At 42.9% G+C, this 15,498-nt stretch overlaps 2 long non-coding RNA genes across 3 annotated transcripts; both read right to left on the reverse strand.

Moving 5' to 3' along the window:
• Positions 1-3,493: 3,493 nt before the first annotated feature.
• LOC146759323 (uncharacterized) lies at positions 3,494-7,327 on the reverse strand. Its single transcript, XR_014932288.1, has 3 exons — positions 6,154-7,327; positions 5,283-5,437; positions 3,494-3,606 (listed from the first exon to the last, which is right to left on the reverse strand). It is a non-coding gene; the product is annotated as an uncharacterized LOC146759323 (long non-coding RNA).
• A 2,521-nt stretch (positions 7,328-9,848) lies between these two features.
• Positions 9,849-14,519, reverse strand: LOC146759324 (uncharacterized). Of its 2 annotated transcripts, none has more exons than XR_014932289.1 (5): positions 14,172-14,519; positions 13,791-13,951; positions 13,327-13,433; positions 12,754-12,878; positions 9,849-10,790 (listed from the first exon to the last, which is right to left on the reverse strand). It is a non-coding gene; the product is annotated as an uncharacterized LOC146759324 (long non-coding RNA). The 2 variants fall into 2 exon arrangements; XR_014932290.1 differs by having other exon boundaries at positions 12,754-12,881.
• Positions 14,520-15,498: the final 979 nt, after the last annotated feature.

Below are 15,498 nucleotides of genomic sequence, written 5' to 3' on the forward strand. Positions count from 1 at the left end.
ATACAGGGAACAGGAGGGACAGCCTGCATTGCCTTGGGTGGGACTGATATCATATGAAGTAATTGGGATGCAGCTCTTCTAAAGCTGGAGAGCTGGCATTGCCCTCACATGGAGCAGAGCTCATACAGCAGGCCACAGGATTAAGAGGATAAGCTGCTGAACACTTTTGATTTTCCTGTTTTATTGACTCCTTTTATCTATCTTCTATTTCACACATCAGATGTTTATACTGGGGAAAAAACTTCCACCAAATGCAAAAGAAAGGAGAAAGAGGAAATCCTTCAAACTCTGAGCGCATAGAGTAAAAGAGCTTAATTGCTGGGGAGAGCAGATTAGAATCACAGTATCCTTAGAATTGGAAGAGACCCTTAAAGGCCATCTAGCCCAGCTCCCCTGCAATAAAAAGGGACATTCACAGTTAGATCAGGTTGCTCACAGCCTGGTCATTAGTCATCCCAGAGGCAAAACACACACTGAATGATCTCTCCCTGCAGTCATAAATCCTTGGAGACAACAGCATTGACACTGCATGTTACTGAAGCAGTAAAAGAAATTGCTCTTGTAACTCTCCTTGTGCTAAATAAAATGATGATAAAAAGCAATGGAATGCTTTGGCAGGACACCAAAACCATCCTCCTTCGTTGATATCTGCTGCAATGGAACCTTCCACTGGAAGAAAGCCTCTGATGACTTGTCACCCCAGAGAGGTGGGCTTTAGAAGCAGGATTGCTGCACAATAGAATGAACTGGAGCTCCTTAGCATCTCTTACATCCAGGAGGGGTGTGATCAGACCCACCTATCACCTTCAGGTGCGCTTTCTGACACCTTGTCTGACTTCACTGTCACTGTGCCAGCATCCTCAGGCTTAACCTGCTTCATTGTCAGTGTGCAGCAATTGCCAACGTTCTTGATGTCATTGTAATTGTTGGTGTAAAGGAGGTTGCCATTCAGGAACCATTCCACGTCCTCGTCATTATGGGACAGCTCGCAGGAGAAGACAGCAGAGCTCTCTTCAATTTCCACATCCTGCAGGTGCTTCGTTACTTCTACATTGCAGGCTGTGGGGAAACAAGGTGAACTGTTACCACTGTTACTATAAATCATACTGGTTTGTGGTAGAATGGTTGGACTAGATAATCTTTGTGTAATCTTCTCAGTGAAGATTATACATTTATAAAGTTAGCAGGAGAGAATGGCAGAAATCAACCTCAAGAAGAGAAATCTGAGGTGAAATAGGACATGGAAGAGGCCACCCTCCCTTCTCATACCTTCAGCTGTCAGCGTGGCCTCAGTCTCTGCAATTCCTGCCTTGCACTTGTACACATCAGCATCATCGGGCTTCAGCTTCAGAATCTTGAGCTCTGCTGAATGCTTATCCCTCTTGATCTTGTACTTCTCAGAGGGTTTGATGGGTGTGTGGCCCTTGAACCATTTCACAACCTTTGGAGAAGGCCTGAAGTCACAGGACAGGATGACAGAATGATGTTCCAAAGCTGTCTTGTCCTCCAACTTCCTGGTGATTTCTATATGGTAATCTGCAAAGCAGGGGTGGAAGAGAAGAAAGGATGAGGACAATTGGAAGAAGAGGAAAGTCTCTTGCATGTATTCCATTCCAATTAATGTCAAGTTCACAATGGTTCTTTGAACGATTCTAAAGATAAAACAAACTATTGTCTATAGGGAATGCCATTGACTACATTTCTATAAAGTAATACTGTATATTATCTACCAAATGCAAGGTCCAGCTCTTGTTCTTTGCTTATTAAATTGCTCCCAATTGTTGAGGCTTTTATTCAAATAAGAGTGAGTTGAAAATATAACAAGTGCTTTAGGATGTGAATGGAGACTCTTACGCTGGGTACTGGTACGCAGCGCCTGGTACGCTGGACTTTTTTGGTACAGCCAAGGACAAAACCTCAGCTCTGTAGATCTGAATAGTAAGCACATCACAGCTATTCAAACACATCTTTTACTGAGATGCAGCTGTCTCATTTAGTGTCCAATGACTTTGAACTGGAAATGGAGCAGACCCTCCAGACACACACACAATATTTCAAAGACCCCAGTGAAGGGAGACTGTACGTTAATTAATTCTTCATCTTCATGATGTAAACCAAGCCAGGATATGTTACCTCTGACAAGCAGACTGGCTGTGGATTTTGATTTTCCAATTGAGAACTGAATGGTGCTTGTCATATCAGTGGTGGTTTTCGGTATGGTCAGCTGGTGGATGGTGCCTTCTTGCTGCATAATCAAGTTTCTGCCAGCCTGTAAGACTTCCCCACGTAGATACCACTACGTGGTTCTTGCCCTTATAATGGTAACAGTGGCAAAGCTGGGGACTGAACTCTTGAGTAGTGTGCTAACTCAAATGTCTCCCTTTTCTTTATCACACTTAACATCATATATGTACCCTAACATTTTATATATTAAAAAAAAACACAAAAACCCTGTGTTCTTTTGAAACAGCAAGAGAAAATGAAGAAAAAGTCAAGCTATGTTTTTTATCCCTCAACGTTCAAACACAAATCTGAAGTCTAAACGTAGAAAATCAACATCCTAAGAAAATTATCTGTTTTACTTAGCAAAAGTAAATTCCAAAAGAGAAGCTGGATATTTTGTGGGCAGAAAGGTAGGTAGGTAGGAGTTTTCATTTCTGTGGTGGTGTTTAACTTCCTTGACATTAAAGCAAAGGATGTTAGCTCGTTTATAACATAATTTAATCAAAATTGTCATCAGAAGCATAATTACCTTTAACTGTAAGATGGGCACGAGATTCTGCCTTTTCTGCTACAGATTTTATTTCTTCTGCATCCTTGACTTGGACACGTGTGTAAGTCAGCGAGTAGGTCTTTCCTGAAGCAGAGAACCACAGAGTCACTAAGGCTGGAAAAGACCACTAAGGTCATCTAGTCCAACCGCCAGCTCATCCCTACCAAACTGTGCTCTTGAGAGCAAACCCACAACTACACTTTGCTTCCTTGAGCAAAGAGCTCTGAGGCACATGGCCAGGCTGAGCATCATCCATCTGGTATCACAGCATCACTGCCTGTTCTCTCATGACAATGAAACCACCCATTCCCCCACGTCCACATCCCCACCAAAGTGTAATCTAAACATGGCTTCTACAAGGACTGACCAAATGTGGCCGTCGTCACCTTCAAAGAACCTGATACAGAAGGATCACACTCACTGTCAGACAAAACCTCATTGGAGAGGTGAACTGACTGCCCTGTTCACCCCCACTTTCGAAATAACTGCACTCATTTCCTACCTGCTCCCGGCACTGTGGGATGGTGCGATAGCATCACACTTCCCACACTAAGCATCCCACCATGTCACTTGTTCCACCCTAACCTCAGTCCCAAAACAAAACGGGAACTCCCTTCTGAACCCTCTTCACTTCATTTCAGATGTCTTATATGCTTGATCTCCAACCCACCCCCCACTCAGGAGAAAGATCCCCCTCTTACACCCTACCATCTTGCCGTATTCTGATGCTGTCATCAGCCTTCAGCTTGTTGTCATCTTTGTACCACTGGGTCTGAACCTCATCGTGTGAAATCTCAGACAAAAGATGCACTCCCATATTCATTCACTTCCAGCTGTGAAACAGTAGATATATTTGTCAGGATATTTCCAGAACTGAGTGCAGCATCTTTTCCTTACACATATTTGCATAGAAAATAAGTAGGATTATGTTTTATTCTAAACCATCATCCATTTCTGAGTCATTTCTCTCTTCAACACAGTCAATGCATTATTGCCCTTGAACTTAAAGACAGACCTACTAGCTACAATGGAGCTCCCTGCAAACAGTTTTCATGGAAACCAGAATCTCATTTATTCTAAAACCTTTCAAGCAAAATTAAGGGTAGAAAAACAATAGAACTGACTGAATCTTTAAGGTCATTTAGTTCCAGTCCCCCTGCTATAGGCAGGGACACCTCCCTCCACACCAACTCTTCTCCTCAGGGTCAAGGCTTCTCTCAAATCATTCTCCTCTAAGCCTGTGCCTGTGCTTGGGATTGCCCTGACCCAGGTGCAGGGCCTTGTACTTGGCCACACTCAAGTTCATGAGGCTGCCAAGGGCCCACCTCTCCAGCCTGTCCAGGTCCCTCTGGGTAGCATCCCTTCCCTCTAGCACATCAACAGCACCGCTCAGCTTGTTGTCATCTGCAAACTTGCTGAGGGTTCATTTGATTCCACTGTCCGTGTTGCCTACAAAAATGTTAAATAACACTGTTCCCAACACCACCCTCCACCTTGACACTGAGCTATTGACTGCAGCTCTCTGAGTGTGACCATCCAGCCAGTTCCCTATCCTGCAACTGGTCCATCCATCAAAACCATTTTTCTCCGGTTTGGTGACGAGGAAGTCCAAGTAGATGATGTCAGTTGCTCTCCCATTATCCACTGATGCTGTTACTCCATCATGAAAGGCCACCAAGTTTGTCAGGCATGGCTTGAATTTGAGGAAGCCATATTGGTTACCACCAATCTCCTCATCTTCATTTTCCAAACTATGCCAAGGAGAACTAGACAGAACTCTACAATGTCGTGTCACTACAAACCTGTCTGAACCATTGGCTTCTCTGCATGCTCATCACTAGTCTCTCCTTAGCTTGTGTGCCCACAGTGTATGGGGAATGTCAGCCACAAATCTTACCTAGGGGACATCTTTGCTTCAAAGTCCCTTGAACATCACACAATCTTTTTTAACTGTCCAGGTCTGCACTTATTTATGTCAGAATCAGACCATATTTCTGTGCTGCTATTTCCCTTTCCTTCTGAAAGGCCTGGATACAACTTAGATTAACCTCAGGAGCAGAGTTCCTGCATAAAACAGCCAGTACTGAAACAGCAACCCAACCTGGTTGCAGACTGAGAGAGAAAATGAGAGTTCACCAAAGTCATGGGACAGGACACATGTTCATGTTCATGCTAACACTGAACCCAAGTGGCCACATGAGGACAGCATCTAGTAGGAAATCAGAAAAAAGCATCCTTTCAGACGTCCCTTGGGAAGGTGGCATCTACCAGGGCACAGCAGACCTGTGTGTTCAGTAACCAGTCTGATGCTTCAGAGTCCAATGATGAGCTACAAACTGGGGCTTAACCAATGCAACACATGGAGGGAAAATCTGTCTTGAGCATAAAGAAGAAAGAGAAAGGTATCCAAAAGGACTAACCAAGAAGTGCCCAAACTGCCCATGAAGCATTTCTTCCTGTGGTGCAAAATACCACAATAGGATTTATTTGCTCTTTCATTTAAACATACCATGAACCTTTAGGGTAGCTGATGTCTTGTCTTCAGCTGCTTGGCATGTGCATGTTCCCTGATTTTCATATTCACACGAGTGAATAATAAGACTTCCCTTATTTCCCTGGGAAGTAATGCCCACTTCTTTTACTTTGACGGAGCTCCTTCCCATCCTAGAAAGGAAAACATCAAGTCAGATCTCCATGAGTCCTTCCATCTCTGCACTGAGCAAAGGGAGCCTTCAGATCTATGCTTAATTCACCCACTCCCCTAGAATTAATGGAACTGTGCTTACTGGAACATATGCTGAAGCTTAAGCACAGTGCAGTGTTTTCAACATGTAGGAATGGCTATAGAACTTGCATAAATTCTGGCTGACCTATGACAGCTTAAAGCACTGCAGAGGACTGTTAACAAGCTCGTTTGGACATCACCTTGAATAAATGACGTTATCCTCAAGTAAGGGAAGGAACAGCTGAGCACCGGGGAGGTACACAAAGGGCCAGAGCAAATTCTCACACTGTCAGGTGCAAAGAAAACTGAGATTTCACCCTAAAACCCAGTTCACAACAAGGCTATAAAATCTTGGCTGAGAATTTCTGTGTTAGAGTTGAAGCTCAAGACTGTGCTCCAACCAACAATATTTTGTGCAGCAAGACCTCAGGAGTTCACAAGAAACCCAAAACAAACTTCCATTTCAACTTGATAAATGAACTCAGGACATAATAACAAAGAGTGCTGATCTGGGCAAGTTAAAGAGCACAAAGAAAAGAGAGCAATGCAAAAGCTATCAAGCAAAAGCTCAGACTCGCATCCCTTGGAAGTGAAATTAAAGGCTCTCATTCATTTCCAGAGAAGTCAGAAAGGAAAATACCATTACATGCCATACCTTGAACCACTTGACGTCCACCTTGGGCCTGGACAGCTCACACTCAAATGTGACCTTGTCCTTCTGAGTGACGCTAATGTCTGCCAATGGCTTGCTGATTTTCACAGGCAATTCTGAGATGGAGAAAGAAGGATGTGGATTTAGTTGGGAATGAGGTCTCTAGGAGCATCTGGCATAAGGAATAATGAAAGGCAGTGCCTACTCTCCATGCTTACTAGAACTTGCAATTAACAACAAAAAAACCTATTGTTTTGAGCACATTATCATTACTTGTGCTAGGGACAATAACGTTCCAATAATCCTCTTGATATCTGAGGGATACTCTGGTGGCAATGGCCCAGTGCAAAACATTCTTTGCAGCTGGAAGGAAAGCTGGTTCTGCTGTTCAAGTAATCTGGGACAGGAGCAGATAATGACACCTTGCACCAACCAATACATGTCACAGTGAGCCTCCCCAATGAATTGATGCCTTCTGCTTTAAAGGAAATGAGTCCTGCATCTTCAAGGGTCACAGAAGAAAGTGTCAAGGAATGTTTCTTCCCCTGGACACCCATCGTGATATTTGGTGCAGGCTTCAGCCGCACGCCGTCCTTCTGCCAAGTCCCTTCCACATCCTCATGGGACACCTCCACCGAAAAGGTGACAGTTCCCTTCTCAGGGAATTCCAGGGGCTGCAGACCTTTCACCAGATTCATCTGCCGCACTGAAAGACAGCGGGGAGAGGTTGGAGATCTCACACCAGCAGCTGAGAAATAGAATCATCAAAGGAATCAGAGAAAGGTTTAGGTTGGAAGGGACCTTTGAGATCACCCAGTTCCAAACCTCCTGCTCTAGGCAGGGATGCTTCCCTCTACACCAGATTGCACAAAGCCCCATCCAGCCTGGCCTTGAATGCTTGAATAGCATCAGGACTTCCAAAACAAGTTACTTCCCTCTTCCTCTCCCAGGTACAGTATCTGCTAATTAAGCAACAGCCTTTGCAAAGAAGAAAACTTGTTCATAACCAGGTCCATGGGTGCTCTTAAATGGATCCTTCCAGATGGAAAAAACATTTCAGGTGGCCTCCTAGATTTTACCCCTTTTTGTGTTGCACACAAGACTGAAAAAAAAAATAAAAATTTACTTTTGCAAAGTTCTTCTTGTCATAATGAAACAAACATTTGGGGAATGGCAGAACCAGGTAAAGTTTACCTTCACATCAAGAAATTTGAAATATCACTCACATGTTCTTGGTGTGGTGTTTCTGCTATAATTATTTGGACTAATTAAGCTTTTCCCTGATGAAAGCCTAGAAGTATATCACAAGAAGGACCAACTTACCCATGACCTTTTATTTGTCTTACTCAAGCATCTCCTCCTGACCAAAACTGACAATAAAATATTCACCCAGACTACAGGTTTGAGCAGCTGAGTTGTTTCTAGGATCTCCTGCAATCTTAAGCTTGGAACACACACTTGTCTTTTGACTAAGTGTCTTTTATAGTGCACTAAAACAACAGGTTTTCACATGGCTATTCCTCATTTACCTTGCTCTGAAATCATTCTCAAACCATGTGGGATCAGTCCAGGGAGAAGGGGAGGAGAGGGGAAGGGAAAGGGGAAGTCCACAGTCCTCTAAAATCAGGCTTCTTAGCCTAAAGCTCAACAGCAAATAGCAGTCCACTTGCCCACATTGCTAGACTCCGAGCATTTAAAGAACATCAGCTGACCTCATTATGAGCTCTAACATAGCCAAAGGAATTCATATATTCAAATATTCTCTTGAGTGATGAGAATTATGGAGCATAACTTCAGATTTCTGCTGTTAAACTCTCACTTCTATCATAAACCAGGGTAAGAGTTCAATGCTGTTTTAGATGGAGGACTCATATTTTAAATAACTCATCTCATTAAGGCTTGGATTCCCTACTACAATTAGCTAAATTCCAGTTTGGATCATGCTTCACCTTGGATCACTTAGGGTTTCAGCCACGTAATGGAACTAACTCAATTTGTCTACAGATAAGCTGTTTTCTATAGTAACAATAAGCTGTGATTGCAACTGGATGTCGGGAGAGCACAAATCTCGCAGTTATCCTGTACCAACATCCTCTCCTTCCATCAGAACAGCAAGTTTTTAAACCAGACTCATGCAAGCTTGCATGACACACCTTGTGCAAAACTGTTGGCAGCCATCAGGACAGCCAGTTGCTTCCTGTATAGACACTGTTCCATCAGTTTGGGTTTTTTGTCTCGCTAGAACAACAGCCAGTGGCTGAAAACTCACACAACTGAAGCAACCACGCTGATATACCACAGTCACTGGAGGTGCTCAAGAGCCACAGGTATGTGGCACTGGGGACGTGGTTAGTAAGTCCAGTGAGGGTGGGCAGGGGTTGGGCTCAGCTATCTCAGTGGTCTTTTCCAGCCTTGGGTGCAACTTGTAAGAGGGAATGAAGCAGCAAACTGCCCAGCACTGAGCTGCATTCTTCCGACACGTGATATCAATGAACTGCTGTATTTCCCTATCTTCTCTGGAGCTATTCATCTAACCTAACTGAAACAGTAAGCCTGAACCTAGATATAAATCAGGATCATAGTCACCCATGGTTCCTTCTATATTCAGAAAGACACTCTAGAGGGTAATTCACTGCATCTAGAAATTAAAGTAGTCTCTGAAGGTCTATGTATTTTCCAATCTCTGTTGGACGCAGAAGGATGTGAAGTGCTGCACATGGCCCAACGATCAGCACTGACAATCAGCTGCAAGTTAATATCTGTGGGTTGTTTGGTTTGTTTGCTTGTCTGTTTTATTTCCTACAACCATTCAGTTTGGAGAAAAGATGAGCAACTGCCAATACAAGTGATAAGTGCACATTTTGGGACACAGAAGCAGAATTTTGTGACAACAGTCAGCCCGGAATATGTTGATGATGAAGTTGTCCTAACAGTGCATGCCAGTGATTTGACAAACCCTGCTCGGTATGACACAGTTTGTCTTTAATTTTTGGTATCTTTGATTCCCAGTTGGCTCTTAGGCAAGAAAAAAAAAGCCACCCAAACAACCTAGTCCTCATCTCACCCTTCCCATCCAGCTGCTGCCTCACAGAAGGGGTAAAATAAAAACTCTCTTGGACTAGCAGAGAGATTTACAATGGAGTAACTTAAGTAAGGATGGGAGACTGAAGGTGTTGGGGAAGACATCCAGGCTTTAGCTACAGGGCATGCATGCAGAATCACAAAACAAAGGCCAGTCAGAGAAATCAGAGCTTCGTCAGAATTAATGGGGTTGTTTCTACATGCCCACCCTATCTGCCAGTGTAAAACCTTCCAGTGAAAAAAAAGAAAGCTACAGATGGGTGGGGAGAATTGTTGGTGAAATTATTTGTGATATTTTTTGCTAATAATATGCTTAAAATCCTGGAGCAAGACTTAAAGTTAAGCAACTCATTCTGTGCAAGTAGACTTACAGAAGGGAACCATAAAGCTTATGGAAGGGAACTGTCAAGCTAATCCACAGCTAAAACAGAGTAGAGACAAATTGCAGGAGCTTGTTTACTTTGCAGAAGTGTGAGCTTTAACCACTGCTGAGCTCCCAGTACAAAAGTCTGAACCAATGCAACAAACCAACCCATCCATGTTGTACGAAGGAATGTACTGACACCACCAGAACACAAAATTCTATGGCTGAAAATACCCACAAAAATCATCCAGCCCTTCTCCATTGCTCCAGGACATGCTCAGCTCTTTGTGCCCCAGATATTTCACTAACCTTTTCTGAAACCCACCGTGAAGGCTTCAAAGCCCCTCCAAATGACTTATCCAGTCATCCAACCATTAAAAAGCTTTTCTGTTGTAGAACTTGCATCTTTGTCATTGCAATTGAAGTCCCTTATTTCTGCACAGAGAACAGATTGTTTGCTTCCACTTTCTAAGAGCCTTTTATATACTCAAAGCCTGCTATCATATTATATATGAGCACCTTCAAAGAACCAACAGAGTCAATGATTTCATTGGAAGCATCAGATTTTATGACTCGCAGGAAGTGATCACCATAACTCACACTCACATCTCCTGCCTGTAGAGGAGATCCTCCTTGCATCTACAAAGATGCAAGAAGAAAAGAGGCAAAGAAGGGGTAAAATAAATCCCATCTTACATTTGGGATGCTTAATTCCAGCCTTGAAGGCTGATTTGCCCACTTAACAGCTGTGCTCTTCAGAAGCAGTTGTTCCACAGTTATTTAGAGAGAAAGACAAGTTTTGTACTTGGTTGTTAACACAAAGAACAGCATAAACACACAAATGAACTCAGCTTTGCAGTGTTGTAATGGCTGATGAGGAAAGCCAAGGATCCTTCCACACTGTCAGCCTTCATTTCCAGAGACATACCTTTGGGGGTGATGGTAATGCTGCTCTTGTCATCTCTGGACTCACACAAGTACTCTCCCTCATCCTCAGCCCGGATCCCTCTTATTGTCAGGGTTCTTCTGACCCCTTCCTCATCAATCTGGAAACGTTTGCTGGGTTTGATCTCAACTGCATTCCTGCGCCACACCACCTTCCCTTTGGCATGGCTCACTTCACAGCTTAAAGTGACACTGCCTCCAATCTCAGCATTAACAGCTTCGAGCTTCTTGGTGAACTTCACTGGGATTTCTAAGATGCAGAGGAAAGAAAAGAACTATGAGAATGCACAAGTTAACAAACGTGTTCTACAAAACCAAATGAAAAACCCCATGAACAGACACACTCGGGGATCATAGCAGGCTGAAAGAAATCCAAAAGATAGAAATCTGGAGATATTATCAGCATGGAATTATATTATCAATCTATTTCTGCAATGTAAGAACAGCGCCTTAAAGAGACTTAAAGACTACCTTCCGGTGTCTCTAATCTTCTACCTAATGAGATGTGTGGTGGTTTTTTGCTGCTATTGTCGGTTGGTTGGGATTGTCTCTTGTTGCTGCTTTTATTGTTCTGTTTTTTAGCATCAGAGTCTAATTTGCCTGACTACCATTAAAAATCTGTACAGATGGAAGAACCCCAGCAGCCACAGTTGTATTTCATGTCACTGGAGACACAGCCAATGGAATCAGAGATCTGGAAATGTGACACATTCAACCTGTTGACATGACCTGCTAGCAACCACTCCCATGCAGTAACAGCCAAAGGGGTTGTTGCTGGTGGGGTGCATGCCAGCTGCAGATTTCTCCAGTGTGGGTGTCTGAAGGGACACAAACCCCATTCTACATCCTCCTCATCAGCTCTGACATGCTTAGCAGAGTCAGGAAGAGCTGAGGCTCTGAACACACCCTACCAACTGCTTTAGGAAGAGATAGAAACTGGGTGATGACAGTGAAGAGCAAACACCAGAAAAGAACCCATCATAGTCCCTGAGCTCTCAAGTGGCCAGCAGAGGACAAACTTGGATCTCTGGAGGCAAGAAGGTCTTTTCTGGTCTATGCTGGGGATGCTACAGCAGCTGCAACAGCAAATCAAGAGTAAAGGTTGGAAAAGCTTGTAGAATAGACCAATCTTCTTCACTTCATCCTCCCATAAGAAAAGAGCAGCTGTAAAAAAGGACACAACTTGCAGGCTTCTACCTCCTTACCTTTCACTTCTAGAATTCTAAAACTAACTGAGAAGTATTAATACACTGAGTATGGCCTAAGTAAGGCATATTTTCTATTCATTCTACTCCCAATCTCTTGGCCTCTTCATCTTGTACAACACTTTGCCACAGAACTGGGCAGTTCTGGGACACACAGCAGCAGAGGGGATTGTCTTAAACACCTTCCTCCCTATCTCTTTCTCTGCTCTTCAGAACATCCCATGCCTGCTTTCAGCTTCTGCTCACTGACACAGATCAGGTGATGAGGCGTGCAAAGATGAACAAAATCTATATAGAAGTTCCTTAGTCAAAAATATTCCACAGCCACATTTTCACCTCACTACCACTACATTAAAAAGGAGAATCCAATTAGTGGTGTGGGTCATTGATGTTGTTCCAGGGGGAATTGTGGCTGTTCCATGCCCACAGTGTAGAAGACAGACAGTCTTCCTCTAAGCCACATAAACAGCTGCTTAGTGCTCCCAAAGCGAATATCAGCTCTTCTGTTGAAACAAAGTGTCAAATCTAGGCAAGAAAGAACCTAGGAACTGAAGGAACCAAGAGGGTCCTTGAACACCAGTCCCATGGTTGCAAGTCACTATGCAAACATATTGAACCCAAAAGAACATCTGTCCTGCAGGCAACCAAAACCTGAGTTCCTTTTACTTAAGACCCACTGTGAAACATCAGAACATATAAACATGTGATAGTCAAACCACTGGCTGCCTTTTCATGACACAGAACAGTACTCCTGGCTTCCTGATGGAAGGTTGGGAACATGCAGCCAAAGGGACAGGATCAAAGGCCTCCCTGAAATCTAGAAAGATTACATCCTTTTCCTTCATACACTGAGTCGGTGGCCTTATCATAGAACAAGATTTGATGACCAAGACCGGTTGCACACATGCTCCCTCACCGATGTTTAGGCCACCAGACTGTTTACCTGGGCAGAGCTTCAGCACACAGAGGCATTTTGACCAGAACCTTGTGCTGAACTCTAAAACTTACCCCCAGGCTTCCTGACTGTGTGGTACTGGCACGTCCTGTTTGGGATGGAATTCTCAAGGGAATGTGCTTGCCACGAGCCTTCTTAGACTGAAGCAAGAGATAGGTTGCCACAACTGGTCGTAATTCTGCTAGAAAACAAGAGGATGTAGATCTCTTCAGAAACATTGTCAGTACAAAGACAATTTCTGCATGTCTGCCATATTTTCCCCTTGATGTGCAACCTTCATGTCTGATCACATTAGGGTAGTTTCAGGCCTCAGCTGATTCACACAATATGTAAGAGATAAAGAAGCAGACTATTCTCGTTTTTGCTTGAAAGTTAGTGTATTGTACAATTGCTGGAAGTGAAATCTAAAGCTGGTGCCAGAATCTCTCTACTGAAGTGAATGGCAAAGCTCCTACTAATTCAGTTTGCACAGCGTTTCAGCTGGACTCCCATTTCTGGGGCCAAGTTTCAGCCCAGCTCCAAGGAGCATCGACATTCAGCTGGATTTTCAGCAGCTTTTTGACTACTATGAGAACCGTGGGTACAATGCTTGAGAGACTCAGTGTAGTATAATAAGCTTGAATTACTTATCAGGCATTAGAAGTCCTTTGAATTAAGACTGTGATAATATCACAGACTTGAACTGAAGAACTTTTTCCCCTTGTAGGTCGATCGTTCTCTTTATTCCCTGTACCTAAAAAAGAAGTAACAGTGACTCCACAATTGATCTTGCCTAGATAAAACTTATATTTTATATCTAGTCTTACTAAGGTTATATGGAAATCTTAACAATCCTTCAAATTCTACCACTTTCTATTTAACAGAAAGACAACTCAATTTCAAGAGACAACTTTCAGATTCAGGTTAAAGCCAGAGTACCCATCATGTTTTAAATCTCTTCTACAGCTTGGAATGTCATTATTGACATTTATACAGCATCTCTAGAAGCACTCAGTTCAGCTTTTCTCATTTATTTTCTAAAGTTACTGGAATTAATTTATTTCCTGAAGTATTTGTGAACTGTAATTCCAAATTTGCTTGGTTGTCCTACCTGATGTGTTGATATTTTCCACCTATCAGTGAATCATTTCAAAGCAGGGAGTTAAGCCAGCATGTGACATCTGCTGTTCATCCACCAGTTTCTGTTTTGAGTCTGCCTGGACTTCCAGAGATTCATAAGGAATTCAGCATGGTAAAAAAATAACAAAAAGGCTGAGAAAACACAATTAAAGGAGAAAAAAGGAATAAATGTGAACTTCAGAAATGCAGTTATTAGGTAGACTATGAAGTTCTGCAGTGGTAACTTACCTCTGAAAGGTGTGAAATATTTCATGTTTGAGAATAAGTGAGTGTTAGAGTCTGTTAATACAGTAAGGTTATTTACTGTAGGAGTGGGCTTAAATACAGAGAATTACTGACATACGTTTATTACCTCTGACGTTAATGCTGATCTACTCTCTCTTCTCTTGTTGTGAAACACAGAAAGCTGTTACACAGTCTTCATCAAGGTGTCCCAGCTGCAAGAATAAGACCTATACTGAGGAAACAGCTTTCAAGTCATCTCACAGCCCAATCTCACCGTGGTAGTGTTCTGCTGTGCAGCAGTCAATAATTAGCCATGATTTCAGATTCTTTTTTAAATAGTGTTATGGCTACATATTACAAGGAGTAAACAGAAAGAGTCGTCCAACTTCAGCAACTAGTCCCTCTGTGGCAACAGGTCCTGAGTTCTGAATTCAAGTACAAAAGCCTGTCAGCAGATGAGACCTTTTACTAGAGCAGAAGTGACACTTCTATCTCTTCTTGATTCCTACTTCCATGGCTTGCACAGCATGCTGTGCTGCATGCACAGCACAGCTGTTCTTCAGAGCAACAGTGGCACCCAGTGACCAACAGCAGCCATTGTCTGCAAATACACAGCAACTTCCCAGGATCTGCAGCAACAATCTCCCCACACACTCCACTGCACACAGACACTATGACCCTGATTAGACTCAAGCAGCAGACTTAAAACAAGTCAGAGTTTTAGATTCCAGGATATTTCAGGACCTATCACGTGTGAAATTCAGTTACACAACAGTGATTAGGTGCCTGCGTTTCAAGCAACTTTCAGATCACGGCCATGTAAAATAAAAACAAATTCAGTGCAGAAATAGCAAGCTTGTACCTTAATACCTACAGGATTATCCATGTTATAGTGCATTCTGATTGAGTTCTAAAACTTTCTCATCCTAGATCACTTCAACAAGTTCCACCAGTTCAAGCAATGCAGTTCTGAGATCCTGTGTATGTCAGGCAGATAGAATTGAACAGTGCAGAAATAATCTCTGACAGCTTTAATAGCTCCGTTCTGCTTACAAACTCTCAGTCCAAAACTATTCTCAGTTTTAAGGAAATGAACACCTGAAGCAGTTGGATCATCTGCCATTTGCCGCATTCTGCTTCTTGGCGTCATGATTAGCACAAAGGGTTTTCTGCTGTCCTGCAGAGATGGACAAAGTCCTGCTTACAAATGGACCAAGTTTCAGTGTACAGCAGAGTTTGTACCAGACTAAAAAGCCACGTCATTCAATTCATGTGCTCAGGTTGTTATGCACTCCGAAAGGAAACAGAACTAACTGTTGGATTCTGAAGGCAATCTGTGGGGTCCTACATTACCTCCTGATTCTGGAAGAGGAAATTCTAATAGCAAATGCAGAACTTTGATCTTTGTAGACATGAGAAGAGCTGGCATTTAGGAACATTCATTTCAGGGAAAT

Source organism: Coturnix japonica, chromosome 10 (genome assembly GCF_054131305.1).
Source record: "Coturnix japonica strain WE chromosome 10, WE-NBRP24, whole genome shotgun sequence".
Classification (NCBI taxonomy): Eukaryota; Metazoa; Chordata; class Aves; order Galliformes; family Phasianidae; genus Coturnix; species Coturnix japonica.